Genomic DNA, 13,617 nt, shown 5'->3' on the forward strand with positions numbered 1-13,617 from the left:
TCCTATTTCATTCAAAGGAAAAGCAAAGATCTTTTCTGTTGCCTATGAGGCTTTAAAATTCTGCTCTCCACACCCCAATGCATCTCTAACCTCTCTCTCGCTCCTTCTGGCTAGACAAGAGTATTTCCCAAACCAAGCAGGCACACTCTTGCATAAAGACTGGAAGACTAGCCATTCCTTCTGTTGGAAATGCTTTTATGCAAGATAGCTGTGTTTTTCCCTATCTGTCTTTGCTAAAGGCTTTGCGAATTCTTCCCTCACTATCTTACTTAAAATTAAAACATCCACTCATCCCTCTTTTCTGCTATATTTTCTACATAATGTTTATCATTATGTAATATGCTATATATTTCAGTTTTTAATAAATCATCCCCTTGTCTACCTCCCAAATGTAAATTTCAGCATTGTGGGGGTTTCATCTCATTTATTCATTCCTTTTCTTCCAATGCCTAGAACAGTGGCATATGGCACATAGTAGGCATTCAAAAAGCATGTATTGTTTTAATGAGTAAATATGTCTCATTTGGATCACTAGGAAGAAGAGAATGGAAAAAAATAAATTAGAAACTCTGCAAGATAAAATGGAAAAACTATACTCAGATTTTATACTCTGAGTATATATATCAGAGTATATATAAGATATATAAAATAAATATAAAATACATAAAATACAAAAATATACCCCTAATGCTGCCACTAATGAGTTATATCATATTAAAATACTTCTTCTACTTCCTCTTTTTAAAATATTAATGCCTCCTTTACAGGTAAAAGTTGGGTAAGATATTCTTTTTTTTTTAAGATTTTATTTATTTATTCATGAGATATACAGAGAGAAGGCAGAAGCATAGGGAGAAGGAGACCAGGTGCCTCGCAGGGAGCCTGATGTGGGACTTGATTCCAGAACTCTGGAATCACTCCCTGAGCCAAAGACAAACGCTCAACCACTGAGCCACCTAGGAGTTCCTGAGTAAGATGTTCTATGAGATCCTTTGCATCTGTGATATATATATATTTTTATTTTCATGACAGATTTTATATTCCATTCTCTGCCCTCTTTCAGAAAATATTTATAGTTATTTTAAGTATTTCAATATATGTAATTAGTCTGACTTTTGTCAAGATTTACATGCAATATAGCACTTCTTAAATGTTTTTCTTCCCAAATATAAATAATTACAAAGGAGAAATTTATAAATTTTGCTGTTAGACTTTCTGAAGAATGATAATATGAAAGAGAAAAATACAACTCACACTCGTTTACAGCTGAAATTTATTGGAAAGTAAAAAAAAAAAGGAATCTCCTCTTCCAGGCACTTTTCCCCAGCTGGTCGAAGGACATACATCATCATGGCTTCTAAATTTTAATTTACAGGGAACAAATATGATAGTTTTATAGGCCCCTGACCATTACAAAATCACTGATTGCAAGGCTTGTCTCCTCAGAAACTAATCAAAAGGTGACACATTCTGTTAACTTCCTATTATACATTCATAACATCATCTTTCAATTCAATGTCATAAAGAATTTATGTAGGGCATTAATCATGCAAGACCACTAAATTGTTCTCATTTCAGTGATAATTGTTTACTCCTATAAATGGTTTGTGTTGAGTCCAACAATTCAACTGAATAAAATATCTCCCACTCACGCTGAGTTGAGAGAAAATTAACCTACAGAAAGGAAATAACAAACTGAATATATAATATGATTAGTATAAAAACTAAAATTGGGTACAGTTCTTGTCTTTCTGATAATAAAGACCAATGGCATCTAGGATAATTCTATAGTCTCCAATAAAAGGATTCTTGAAAATCAAAATGAAACAAAACAACAAAACCATGTGTAATCTGTAAACATGTAAAACTAAACCCTCTTTAATACCTACATGACATGGTCGAATCTGAAATCAGCTAAAGGATCATGTAAATGAAACTCAATGCACCTTGCTAGTCAATGAAAACAAATCTAATCAAAATGTTGTCAATCATTTGCCAGGAACAAAAGAATAGAAAATCTAATGGTAAATTAATTCAGTAATGCCTGGTGAAATGGCATGAAAACTACAAGTCTTGAGATCTGACTTCTAATCCTAGGTCCACTAAATGCTTCTATAACCTTGAGATTGACAATTGAACTCCTGTCTCAATTTCCTCATGTGTAAAATGAGAGGGCTGGACTCAATCATCTTGTAGGTTTATCCTAACACCAACATTTTATGACTCTATGAGGAAACTCAGCTAATCAAAACTTTGCTTAAAAAAAAAAAAAAAAGCAATGATTTGTCATTTGTTTTTAGATTTCCCCACTGCCTACTGAATAGAATAAGAATAGGATCCATTTGAGACAGCTCTTTCAGCCCAAGGGTGCCATAACTAATGGCACTGTCTATTCCTGCCTTCTAAATGGAATGTAGTATATATATATTTTTTTCTGTAGTAAAGTGTCTACTTTATGAGCATAATAAATAGCAATTGCCCTTTAATGGCAACTTTAGCTGTGACCATTATGGCACAATTTAAGTGCTTAAAAACACTAATGGGAGTGATACAATGTTAATTATACTAAGGATATGAAGCCTGTACACAAGAACTCCTGCAAAATTAAGTAAAACCCTGGCTAATTCTAATTACAGTCTGTCTGGAAGAGATAAGAGAAATTAAACGCCTCCCCCTTTTTTTAGTGCATTCCTAATATAACAGCACTATTTGCCCACATTGGTTGAGAAAACATGGTAGTGACTCAGAAAAGTAGGATTCTTAAATAAAAGATTTTTTCAGCTTAAAAAAGAAAGAAAAGATAAATTACATACACAGAAAATACATCTTTAGTTGAAACAATGCTCAATTTCTTGCCTCTAAGCCTAAAGAAACCTGCTTTTAAAGAGCTCATTCATTAAATTGTCAGACCCAAATTAATACCATGGGAGTTTTTAAAAAATGTTTTTGAACTATTTAGAAGAAATATATTTGAAGACCATGAACACTCTCTTTCACCTTATCATATACGGAAAAATAAATTTTTTGACAGTGATCATTTCAAGTATTTTTGTTTCTTTCCAAGATAGCTATCTCTAACATTCTTTTTACTTTAACACTTTAACTGAATGCCTCCTATGTATTAGTACTTGGCATTTAAAAATGCGCAAGTGATTTTGCTGCCCTTAAGGGGTTTATAATCTGACGGAGAAAGACAGACATAAAAACAAAATAATTGTTCATGTTTACACCTTAGTATCTGTTATTGGATGTAGTTTCCTCTCTTTGTCTTTTTTTCCCTTCTTCAAATTCTCTTGCTTGACTCATTATAAACTGATTTACATGGGTCCCTAACTAAATTGAATTAGAGTAGTAGGAATCAAGTTGTTGATTTATTTGATTTTACTAATTTGTTAGAAATAAAAAGTTCCTGGATTTTCAAGGAAACTCTGTGCTGGAAAGCCTAGCACATTTCAAAGTGCTATCATTTTAAAACTGAGGCAAATGACATGTCATAAATAATGAAAACAATTGGGTGATAGCCTACAATCTTCAATACATGCATTATTTTAATGGATCATAAACCAAGTAAACTAGCATCAGGATAGGAAAAATTCAGTCATTATAGATAAATGACACTCTTAACCGATTGAAATCATTTAATTTCATTGAAAAGTGTCCTATAATCTTTAAATTATAGGTATTTGGAGGTTAACACAAATAGTTATGGCAAGTGTCTAGGTATTTAAAAATTGTCATCCTCACCTTAAATCATTTATTATCTGTAACGGACTTTCTAATTTGTCAATATATCTAGTTTCAAGTGACCCATAGGGCATATGTCAAATACCTGCCTTGGAAGGATGTTTGTCATTTCAGCAACCCCACTTTCATAGCATCAGGGTAGTTTCCATGACATCTAATCTGTATTCACTTTGAAAAATAATTGTCACTCTTCCTAAGTATATGCTTCCAAATACAGGTTATTTTGCACATTCCCTTTTTCTAATACATGTAGATCTTCACCCTTTCCTGCTGCTAAGTCATACTAAATACAAAGAGGGTTTATATACAAAGTCACTGGTTTCATTGTCATTCCCTATGATCATTTCTGAAATTACTTTGTGTTGTTTACCTTTTAAAAACAAGACTTTAAACCTGCACATAATTTTTCATCAACCTCATATTTTTCTGAGAGTTTTGCCAGGCATGTGAAAACACACACACACACACACACACACACACATAACAAAATCACTAACAATTTTCTCCCCATTTTCATTCACAGGCTCAGAGTCAATGTTCTTCAGTCTGCTCCTTCCTGATAAAAAGCTTTGCTTCTGATGATATTTTTTTGCTATTTGCCTGTTTTTCCCCCCTATACTAAATGTCATCATTGTAATCATCCATCTTATATTTCAGCCTCTTTACTGATCACTCTAGTATTTTCTGTTTAGCATTACCAGCATTTCTCTCTAAGGTCATTTATCCCTCTGTTAGATGGCTACTCAATAGTAACTTTCTTCCCATCATCAGAAAATAGATTTAAAAATAAATAACTTAGACAAAGCATCAAGGAGAGAAAACAGGGTAATATGATGAGAAAATCTGGAAGCCTCGCAGGAATGGATAGTCTGTTGGAGAATGGAGGACCTTAGGGATGGAGCCCTGTAGAGGAGTGACTCTGCTCAGTCACAGAAGTTTGAAGATGTGGCTATGAAGATGGGAAGTGCTGATAGGAACTCACTGCAAACACAGCCAGTCATTGACTTTCTCTAGCACTGTTTTCTCATGTGTGAAACAAATACTTCAGTATCCTTGGAGGATACTCTCAGAAGAAACAAAAGAAAAAGGCAGAAATTTTAAGGAATATATAATTAACAAAATTGGGAGAAAAGAGCTGAAATTGAAATAAAATGGGAAAAGTGTTTTAAAAGCCTGGACTTTAGGCTATTGGCAGTCATTAAAAATAATCTATAGAAATAAAATTATTGATCATTTAATTTTCTCCTTCTTTAGAGAGGCACCTCTCTCTCCCTTTCTCTCTCTCACACACACACACACACGGGCACACAACCAGGATGCCATTATGATATAATCAGTGTATTATTATCTCTCAGTCCTGAAGAAGCTAGAAAAATTTAGGATTCTTGGAGTTGATCTTCTATAAAACAAAAGGAGACCAAGATATTCCATTGGTAACACTAGCTGTAGGCTAGATCCGGAATAAAAAGAGAAATACAAAGAGAGAATTACATAAAATAAATCAAGATGGTGCCAAAAAAAAATTAGGATTTGGCCTCTCACATTTAATTCTATCTTCTGAGAGAGGAAAGTAATGGCGATCTAGCCTCTAATCTTCATTGGAAATTATCTAATTTAATTTGGATCAGGATAAAAAGAAGAGAGGGATTCATGGTAAGAAATAGATATAACTTGATAACTGATTCTTGTAATTTGCTAGCTCTACTTATACTAATAAGTAGTATAGTGTGTATATCATAGGTGATTGAATTGCCCTGGCAAAATGGAGTTGGAACATTCAGTAGAATCTTGGTTCAATACACTGTGGAGGTAAATTATTTGTCTAAACACATAGTTTCATAGTTGTTGGTATTAGAGTGACCTTTTGCTTGTTACTCCTGCTCTTGAAAGTACTGAGTAACTAACTCTCCATTCATTTAGAAATCTTAAATAAACAAGAAGAATTTATTTGCTCAAGTTTTTAAACTTGAAGCTTCACTTTTCAAATTAATTCAATTTTTATAAATATTGCCTTGATTCTCATTTCTGGTCACATATATTTTATTAAATAATAGAGAAACATAGAGCATAGACACATGGGTCAATATTTGGAATTAGGAAATAAGTACTGTTGTGAATAACCCCAAACCATTAGGTGATTACAAAAAAAGTCCATTTGACTCTTGAATGCACACAATGGGTTGAGGAGAAGAGATTTATTTCTTTAATTACTCCATGTTGTATTTGGGCCAATATTAAAATGATTTTACATACCCAGAGCACACAGCAACTATTAGGTCAGGAGGGACCTAGAAACATACTGGATACAGAGAGAAAAATATTTTTTGCGTACAATCCACAGTGTAAAATGCCATTCTTAGACCTGCACTTACATTATGACAAAACTGGTCAATTTCTTCAATTCAGGTAAGGAATTAAAGAAATTTCTCAAAAAGAAAAAAGAAAGTCAAGTTGACTTTTTAAAATACTAAATTGATCACTTCAGTCAAAACTAATTTCAAAGCTGCATGAAGATACAAATATAGTCAAAGTAAGAGCAGACATAGAAAGATGAGGATTTTTTCTTAAAGATTGATTGATTAGAGACACAGATAGAGAAGAAGGGGCAAAGAAGAAAGATGAGATGTTTTTAAAGGTCAATGGTGTAAAGGAGAAATGCAGCCAAAGAAGGCAAGGAAGAACAGAAAATACATATGTCAAGTTACCATTTCCCCAGCATTTATTTTGTGCTGAGTATGGTGCTTGTCTAGAGATACTTTATTATAACCCCCAAAACAATGCCAAAATGTAGGCATTAGTGTTGGTACTTTCCCAATGAAGAATCTGAAGTTCACAATTTATCTTACCCAAGATACAGAATTGGTAAATTGGTAAAACTTTCCAATTTGGACTCCAATATGTCTGTTTTAAAGCCTTGCTTCTCCTATCCCTGTCTACTAAAAAAGAAAAAAAAAAAAAAAAAAGGAATGCAATGCAATGTTTTGCCCAGTACTCACCTTATCAAAGAGATAGTCTAGATCTGAAAGGTAACATTCCAAACCGTTGAGCTAAAAATCAGAAAGACCGTTCTTAAAAGTAGTAGCATCTGTTTGTTTAAGATGTGGGTTGTTAGCATTCTATAATGCAGAGGTTTTTCTCATGATTGTTTGATTCATGTTTTACATGAAAAAAAGCAGTTTTACATAAAAAGTTGAGAATTCACCTCTAAGGTACCATAGTAGATTAGGCCTAGATGAATACCCAGTCACATTATTTTTCTGGACCTGGTTTTCCTCCACAATTAAACTGAAAGTTAGTCCAGATGACTCAATATTCTTTCTAGCTATAAAACTCAGTAAATATTAGCATCTTTGCTTCTCAATCCAATATCCTCTCTGCTACTCCATCCTATTTATCATCATAATAGCATCCTTCTGGTGGGCTGGTGATCAAAGATCCAGTTTATTAAGAGTTGTTCAGAACCAACCTGCAATAGAGAAAGGAAACCAACCATTTCTGGTTTGTATAGTGTCACCTGACAGGGACAGGGACTTCAGACATATTTATATTGTAATTACAGAGGAATAAATTCTCCTTATTTGACCGATGCCTGGGTGCTCTGTGTTTGTTCTTATGCTTTCAGGATGACCAACTTATTTTGGAGACATAAGTTTCCTGATTCTCCCTCCTTTGTTTAAGTAGTATTGACCTTGTCAAGTGCATTAATGCATCAGAATAGTGGGGAAAGGGAAGGACTGATCCAAGTCAAAGGTCCTAGTCCCTAAACCAGACACTTTAGAGGAGAAAAGAGTACTAAATGGAAACACATATTTTACAGATCACTTCCTCTTCTCTCTCTCTATTTCTGTTTTATAGGTCCTCTAACAAGGGGCTGCAGTCTCTAACGTCTAACATGCAAATTGCCTGGTATGTGAAAGTGAGGAAGGTAAAGTATGAGACATTTGGTATTTTTTTATAGGCTACAATGGCGGTTGTTTCTTTCAAGATGTTAAGCTAGTTTATTAAACTTCTCCCTTGACGGTAGTGTGTTTATTCTCCTTTAATCCTCCATCTTTTGCTTTGTAGCTACAGCCAGGGAATTTGGGAACGTTTGACATCCTGCATGTTAATTTATTTTTGAAATGATCACATCACTTTTTATACCTGTGCAAACGTCTGTGGTCTACACCCAGATTCAGTAAACTTTTACTGTAAAGGAACAAATGATAAATATTTTTATCTTTTATAGATCGTACCATCTCTGCTGCCACTGCAGAAGCCAACTGTTGTGTGAAGGCAGTTATAAGTAATATGCTTATGACACAATGGGTATAATAAAACCTTATTTATCAAAACCATGCCACAAATCAGATTTAGCAGTAAGCTGTTGCCTGATGACCCTGATCTAGTTCCTTGGATTTCTGGCCATGCATTCATGTCTTATCTTCAAGCACTAAACTACCGTTATATATTGAACATAAATGGATATGCAATAAGGTTTTGGAAATGTATTACTTCTGTCTGGGTTATTCTTTCCTCAATTTGTGGTGAAATCCTACTCAACTTTCTCATTCTCAACTTTCTCATTTCATCTCCTCTGGGAAGCGTATCCAATCCCTTTTCCAGCATACTCCCAACTCACAAGTCAGTTTTTCTTCTTCATATAACAACCACATCTTAAAAACATTTCATATTATGTGATATAATGAGTTTAAGTTAAACGTCTTCTTTCTTTATCAAATTTAGGTTTTGAGAGAAGGATAAACTGTTATTCATTTCTGATCAATCCTCATGGCCAAAGACTAACTTTAGTTTGTAATTAAGTATTCAGCAATACACATCAGGGAGTTTAAGCCTGTTGCAACATTTAGATAAGATGCAAGCTGATACCTTAGAATGGTATACATAGCCTTAGAATATATTTGCTTTTTTAGCAAATAGGATGTGAAGATGTCAAAGCATCATATCATCTCAGATAAAAAGGCTATCCTGAGCTACCTTGCCAGATAGGTGCTACGATGTGACTATGATATAAGAATGAAAATGTTGTGTGGAACTTCCAGAGAGGCCTCTTAAAGAGACCTGTCCCGACTCTGAGGAGCACCCCTTTGACTGTCTCAACTTCCTCTTTCCTTCTTTCTGGGACATAGAAATTATGAGTCAACCCCAAGTGGACATTTCGGAGCAGAATACAGAGAGTACCTGGGTCTTTGATGACATATTGGTAATCTGTGCCTCTTGTGGACTGCCTTCCTCCAAATTTTTTATGTATCACCACTTTTATTTCTGGTCTCTGTTACAGAAGTCGACCTGATAATATCTAACCTATACAATGCTATATATTCCATTTAACATTAAGTGATTTCAATGTATTCTAAACCTTATGCGATGTATCTTTGCCAAATATAGAAACAAAAGAGAAAAGTCCATGATGATAAAGAATAGGAGAGAAGGAGAGAAAGAGACAGGGTGGGCGGAGGGGATTCTCCTTGAAATGATAAGGGAGATAAACTTGCAAAATGACAATAACTCTTTAAAAAATAATATTAGAGTACTTTAATCTAAAATGAGAAGTAATGTGGACATAGTCCTCTCTTATCTCTCTCCTCAAAACTATTTCCCATTTCAGGGAAATATTTAGGGTATTTGCCATGGCAGGAGAACAAAATATACATAGATTGTATAAAACCATATAGGCATCAGCCCATTTTGACTCTTAGCTCCGTATGCTGACAAGATATGTGATTGTTGATGCTTTTGTGCATCAAGCATTTTCACAAAGTTGACTGTGATGAAGGGAGCAGGGTATCCACTTTGGACAGCAATGTAGATAAGTGCATTTAAGTACAGAGTAAAGCCAGGTGACCTGGGTTTGTATCCAGGATGTGTCATTCCAGCTGGGTGCACTTTATTTAGCAAGTTACTGAAGCTCCTAGTGGCTTCAGTTTTCCTATCTATAAAATGGGAATAACATTATCAACCACATTGGTTTCTGTGATAATAAAATAGATCAACATATGTTTATATATTATATATATGTATATATACATAATACTTATTAATAGTAAATGCAATTTTACTTTCGGCTGTTTTTCTTTGCTGCCAATTGGATTTGGGCAGGAATTCATACTCTACCACTTGTCATCTATGTGATCCAGGGAGTCATTTAACCTTTACTTTTCTGTTTTCCTTCTAGTTACCTCTAATCTCCACCCTTGCCACAAATGTCTAAATAGGCAACTGTATTTTTAGATAATGGTGGAGTTCACCCAATGGGCAAATGTGTTCTTTAAACATATTTATACATATGTATGTATACAGATAAAATATTTAAATACACATATTTACATGTACCATGTACTAATGCCCATTCAAAAAACACTGTACTTGCCAATCACACTGTATGCATATTTTATTACAGATAAATTGAAGAAAATCATGTGGGATTATAAAATGTACATATAACATGTCATGTAACTAAACCGATTTCTCATCTAGTAAGTTAAACATAAGCTTGCTGAAAAGTGGTCTGGTATTTCCCATATCTGTTTCATAACTGTAAAAAATTCACTATCTCTTTAGAGAAGCATTTATATTTAAAGTAAGGAGAGAAAACCTGAACTTGACTTAGAGATTAAGCAATATGCCATCTGCCTAATTACCCACAGGGACTTGAGGACCATTCCAGAATATGATTCTGTCTGGGAAGTTCTCCTTCTAACAACATTTATATTTCTTTTAAATACTATTTTTAGGTCATAATGCCTATCAAATTATAGAAAATTGAGCCTCAGTTTCATCTCTAAAATAAAGGAAATGGAAAATATGATCGCTCAGGTCATTTCGGTTCAATTTTCTATGATTTTATGATTCTCTGGAGACTTGTTTCACTAGAAACGGCTGGGAGAGGGTAAAAGAAGAAAAGAGAGTGTGGATGAGAACACTGGTAAACTTTAAGGTGGAGTGACAGCCAAGTTCACAGTCCACTAGCACCTTGAAAAAATATAATCCGTTACATCACTTTATTGTTACTGCCTCTCCAATAATGAAACGGCATCTACAACTGAATATAAGAATGTGTTCTGGGTTACATTTTGAACTTCAAATTCATTAATGCAATTTTTGTGGAGGTTTCCCAAATCTAGGGGCAGCTCATAAGAGGGAGTAAATTCATTCCCTGCACCTTGGATTCATTCTCGGTTTGGGCAATGATAGATGTGGATATGGAGAGAGGATAGGAAGAAAGGACATTCTGAGGGCATCTCCAAATGGCAAAAAGCCTTGTCACAGCTTTCTGCTGCTGACCAAGTCCCAGTTACAGAGTCTTACTATAAAGCATGCATTAACAGCCCAAATCAAGATTGGAAAATATCCATTCCTCACTTTATGTAAATTGCACCAAATAAAATTCTGACTGTTAGGTATATAAACCTATTAAAGTTTCAAACATATTGCAGAGGAAACTCCAAATAAACTTATGGCTATCGGGTGTCTAAGTCTAGCTTTTCACCTCTGACTTCCTGTTTTATGCTCCCCCCCCCCACCTTTTTTTTGCTTTTCACTTTCTTAAATGCCTCAGGGCTCTCAGTATGGCATGCCACCAGCCAATATAAAACCTGTAAATGAAATTGAGAGGAAATTGGACATAAATGAATAATCAAGAAACTGCACATGTGGCTTTGAAGACCTCTTAGTTTTTCTACAAGTGACAGTTGGAACAAATTGTGTTCATTGCAAAAGAAAAGGCAATGAATGCTTGACAGAGGGTAGCTGACCTATTCAGCTGTTAACTCTTTATAGAGTTCCACAGTATGAAGAACAAAACTTGTGTCTCTCTCACTGTATTCCTAACATGCGACACTGTTTCTGAGACAGAATCGATGTGTAATAAATATTTTTAGCTGTTGTTATGTAAAAGAGAAAAAGAAAAGTGTAGGCTTTATGTGCAAATGTGTATAATAGAGAGCAAAAATAATGTGTACACAGCTGGTTGGATGAGTTTAAAACTTCCAATATCGAGTTTTGTTTTGAAAAAAACAAATTAAGTATTTCAGGTTTTTGTTTGCTTGTTTTGGCTTGGTGATGGTTTGGAAACAAAGGAAATAGATTTGAGAATGAAATAATAAGCACACCAATTTCTAAAAGTTACAAATCACCCCTAAAATATGGAAACAAATCAGATTAACTTAAAGCATCAATTTTTCCCTTTCATCCAAACACTGTGTTGAATTGCAGATTGCTGAGCAATAGAAAGTCACAGAAAGGGAAAGCAAGAAGATTTGAAGAAACCACACTTAAAATTGGGTTAAAAAATAACTATAATTAGCCACAAGTTAAGGAAAACTGCTTATTTGTACATCCCAGATTAGAAATAGTTGCTATCACAGAACAAAGATGAGCTATTAACAGGGTTCATTAGTGTGGAACAGAAGGTCAGGGAGACAGGATAGCACAGTTCTGAAGTCAGCTAGAAATGAAGAAGCCATGAGGAGAAAAAAAAGGTTGAATTTAGTCTCTTTTATCCCTATTACTTTCTTAAGGAAAAAAAATGCAAAATAATTTCACTCGTCAGGTTTATGTGTGCCTTAAACTGAGGACTGATCTGCACTATCATCCATCAGCAGGAGCCATTGAAGAACACCAAAGAAGACAGAGAAAAAGAAGGTTAATAGTAGATTCTGAGAGTCATAGACCTTCTGGGCTTTCCCAGTAATAAGCAAAAACAAATTTTAAAATGTTCCTGTCGTGGACAATATAGTCCTTAGGTCAATCTGCAGGCTGGAGAAACTGAGTTGAGGGTAAGATCTGAGGAAAAACCAACATTCAGAAGAGCTTTATGTGAAGTTAAAGAAAAAGAAATATGACTTTAAAAGGATAAAATGAACCCTCCAAAGACATCAACAACAGTTATCTGTGATTTTTCAATAATAAATATTAAAAGGCCGTAATGATATTTCTTCAACAATATATTCAGTATCTTTATTTCTATTATTTTTATAAACATTTTCCAAATTCATATAGGTTAAGATAATGAAGAGTATCTGAGCACATTAATGAAGCACTGGGACTTTCTGGAGACCCATAAGAATGAAAGACAATTCTCAGTGGCTTCTAAGAATTGTATCAGTTTATTCTCAAACCTAGGATTGCATCTTACATAATGCCTAAGGTAGAGGAGGTGAGGAGAGCTTCACATGACCACAAAGCTGGTCTCTATGATGGAGCACCTATAAAACTGGGTGAAAATTTTAAAATCTGATCAAACTTCTAGGTGTAACCACCAGTTTGTTCCTTTTTTAATACAAGAAAGAGAGAAACATGTTAAATTATACCACAGGGATGAAATTATTAAACCTAGTGTGTGAGGGAATAACAAGACAAGTGAGACAATTTTGTCAACAAATAAATAGCAATTTTTTTTAAAGGGAAAGGTGACTGATAGATTTTAAAACACAGTAAAATATCAAGAGAATATAATGAGTAATCCTTAGATATAGATTCAAATAAATCAATTCTGATGAAACATTTATGGGACACATAGAGACATTTGAATATTATGTATTTCATGACATTAAGAAATGACTTTAATATTTTTTTAAAAAGATTTTATGTATTTATTCATGAGAGACAGTGGGAGAGAGGCAGAGACACACACAGGCAGAGGGAGAAACAGGTTCCATGCAGGGACCCCGACGTGGGACTCGATCCCAGGTCTCCAGGATCACATCTGGGCTGAAGAGGGTGCTAAACCGCTGCGCCACCCAGGCTGCCCAATTTTAATATTTTTAGGAGTCTTAATGATATTATTGTTATATTTCAAAAAGTTCTTATATTCTGACATTTTTAAGAATGAAATGATATGATGTCCAGAAATTGTTTCAACATTACCTGAGA

At 34.3% G+C, this 13,617-nt stretch overlaps 1 protein-coding gene across 15 annotated transcripts in view; it reads right to left on the minus strand.

Annotated features, from left to right (window-relative positions):
- ROBO2 (roundabout guidance receptor 2) overlaps positions 1–13,617 on the minus strand; it is a 1,638,467-nt gene that overhangs the window by 1,058,685 nt on the left and 566,165 nt on the right. The gene's annotated exons all lie outside the window — the stretch shown is intronic.

The sequence above is a fragment of the Canis lupus genome, chromosome 31, assembly GCF_011100685.1.
Source record: "Canis lupus familiaris isolate Mischka breed German Shepherd chromosome 31, alternate assembly UU_Cfam_GSD_1.0, whole genome shotgun sequence".
NCBI lineage: Eukaryota > Metazoa > Chordata > Mammalia > Carnivora > Canidae > Canis > Canis lupus.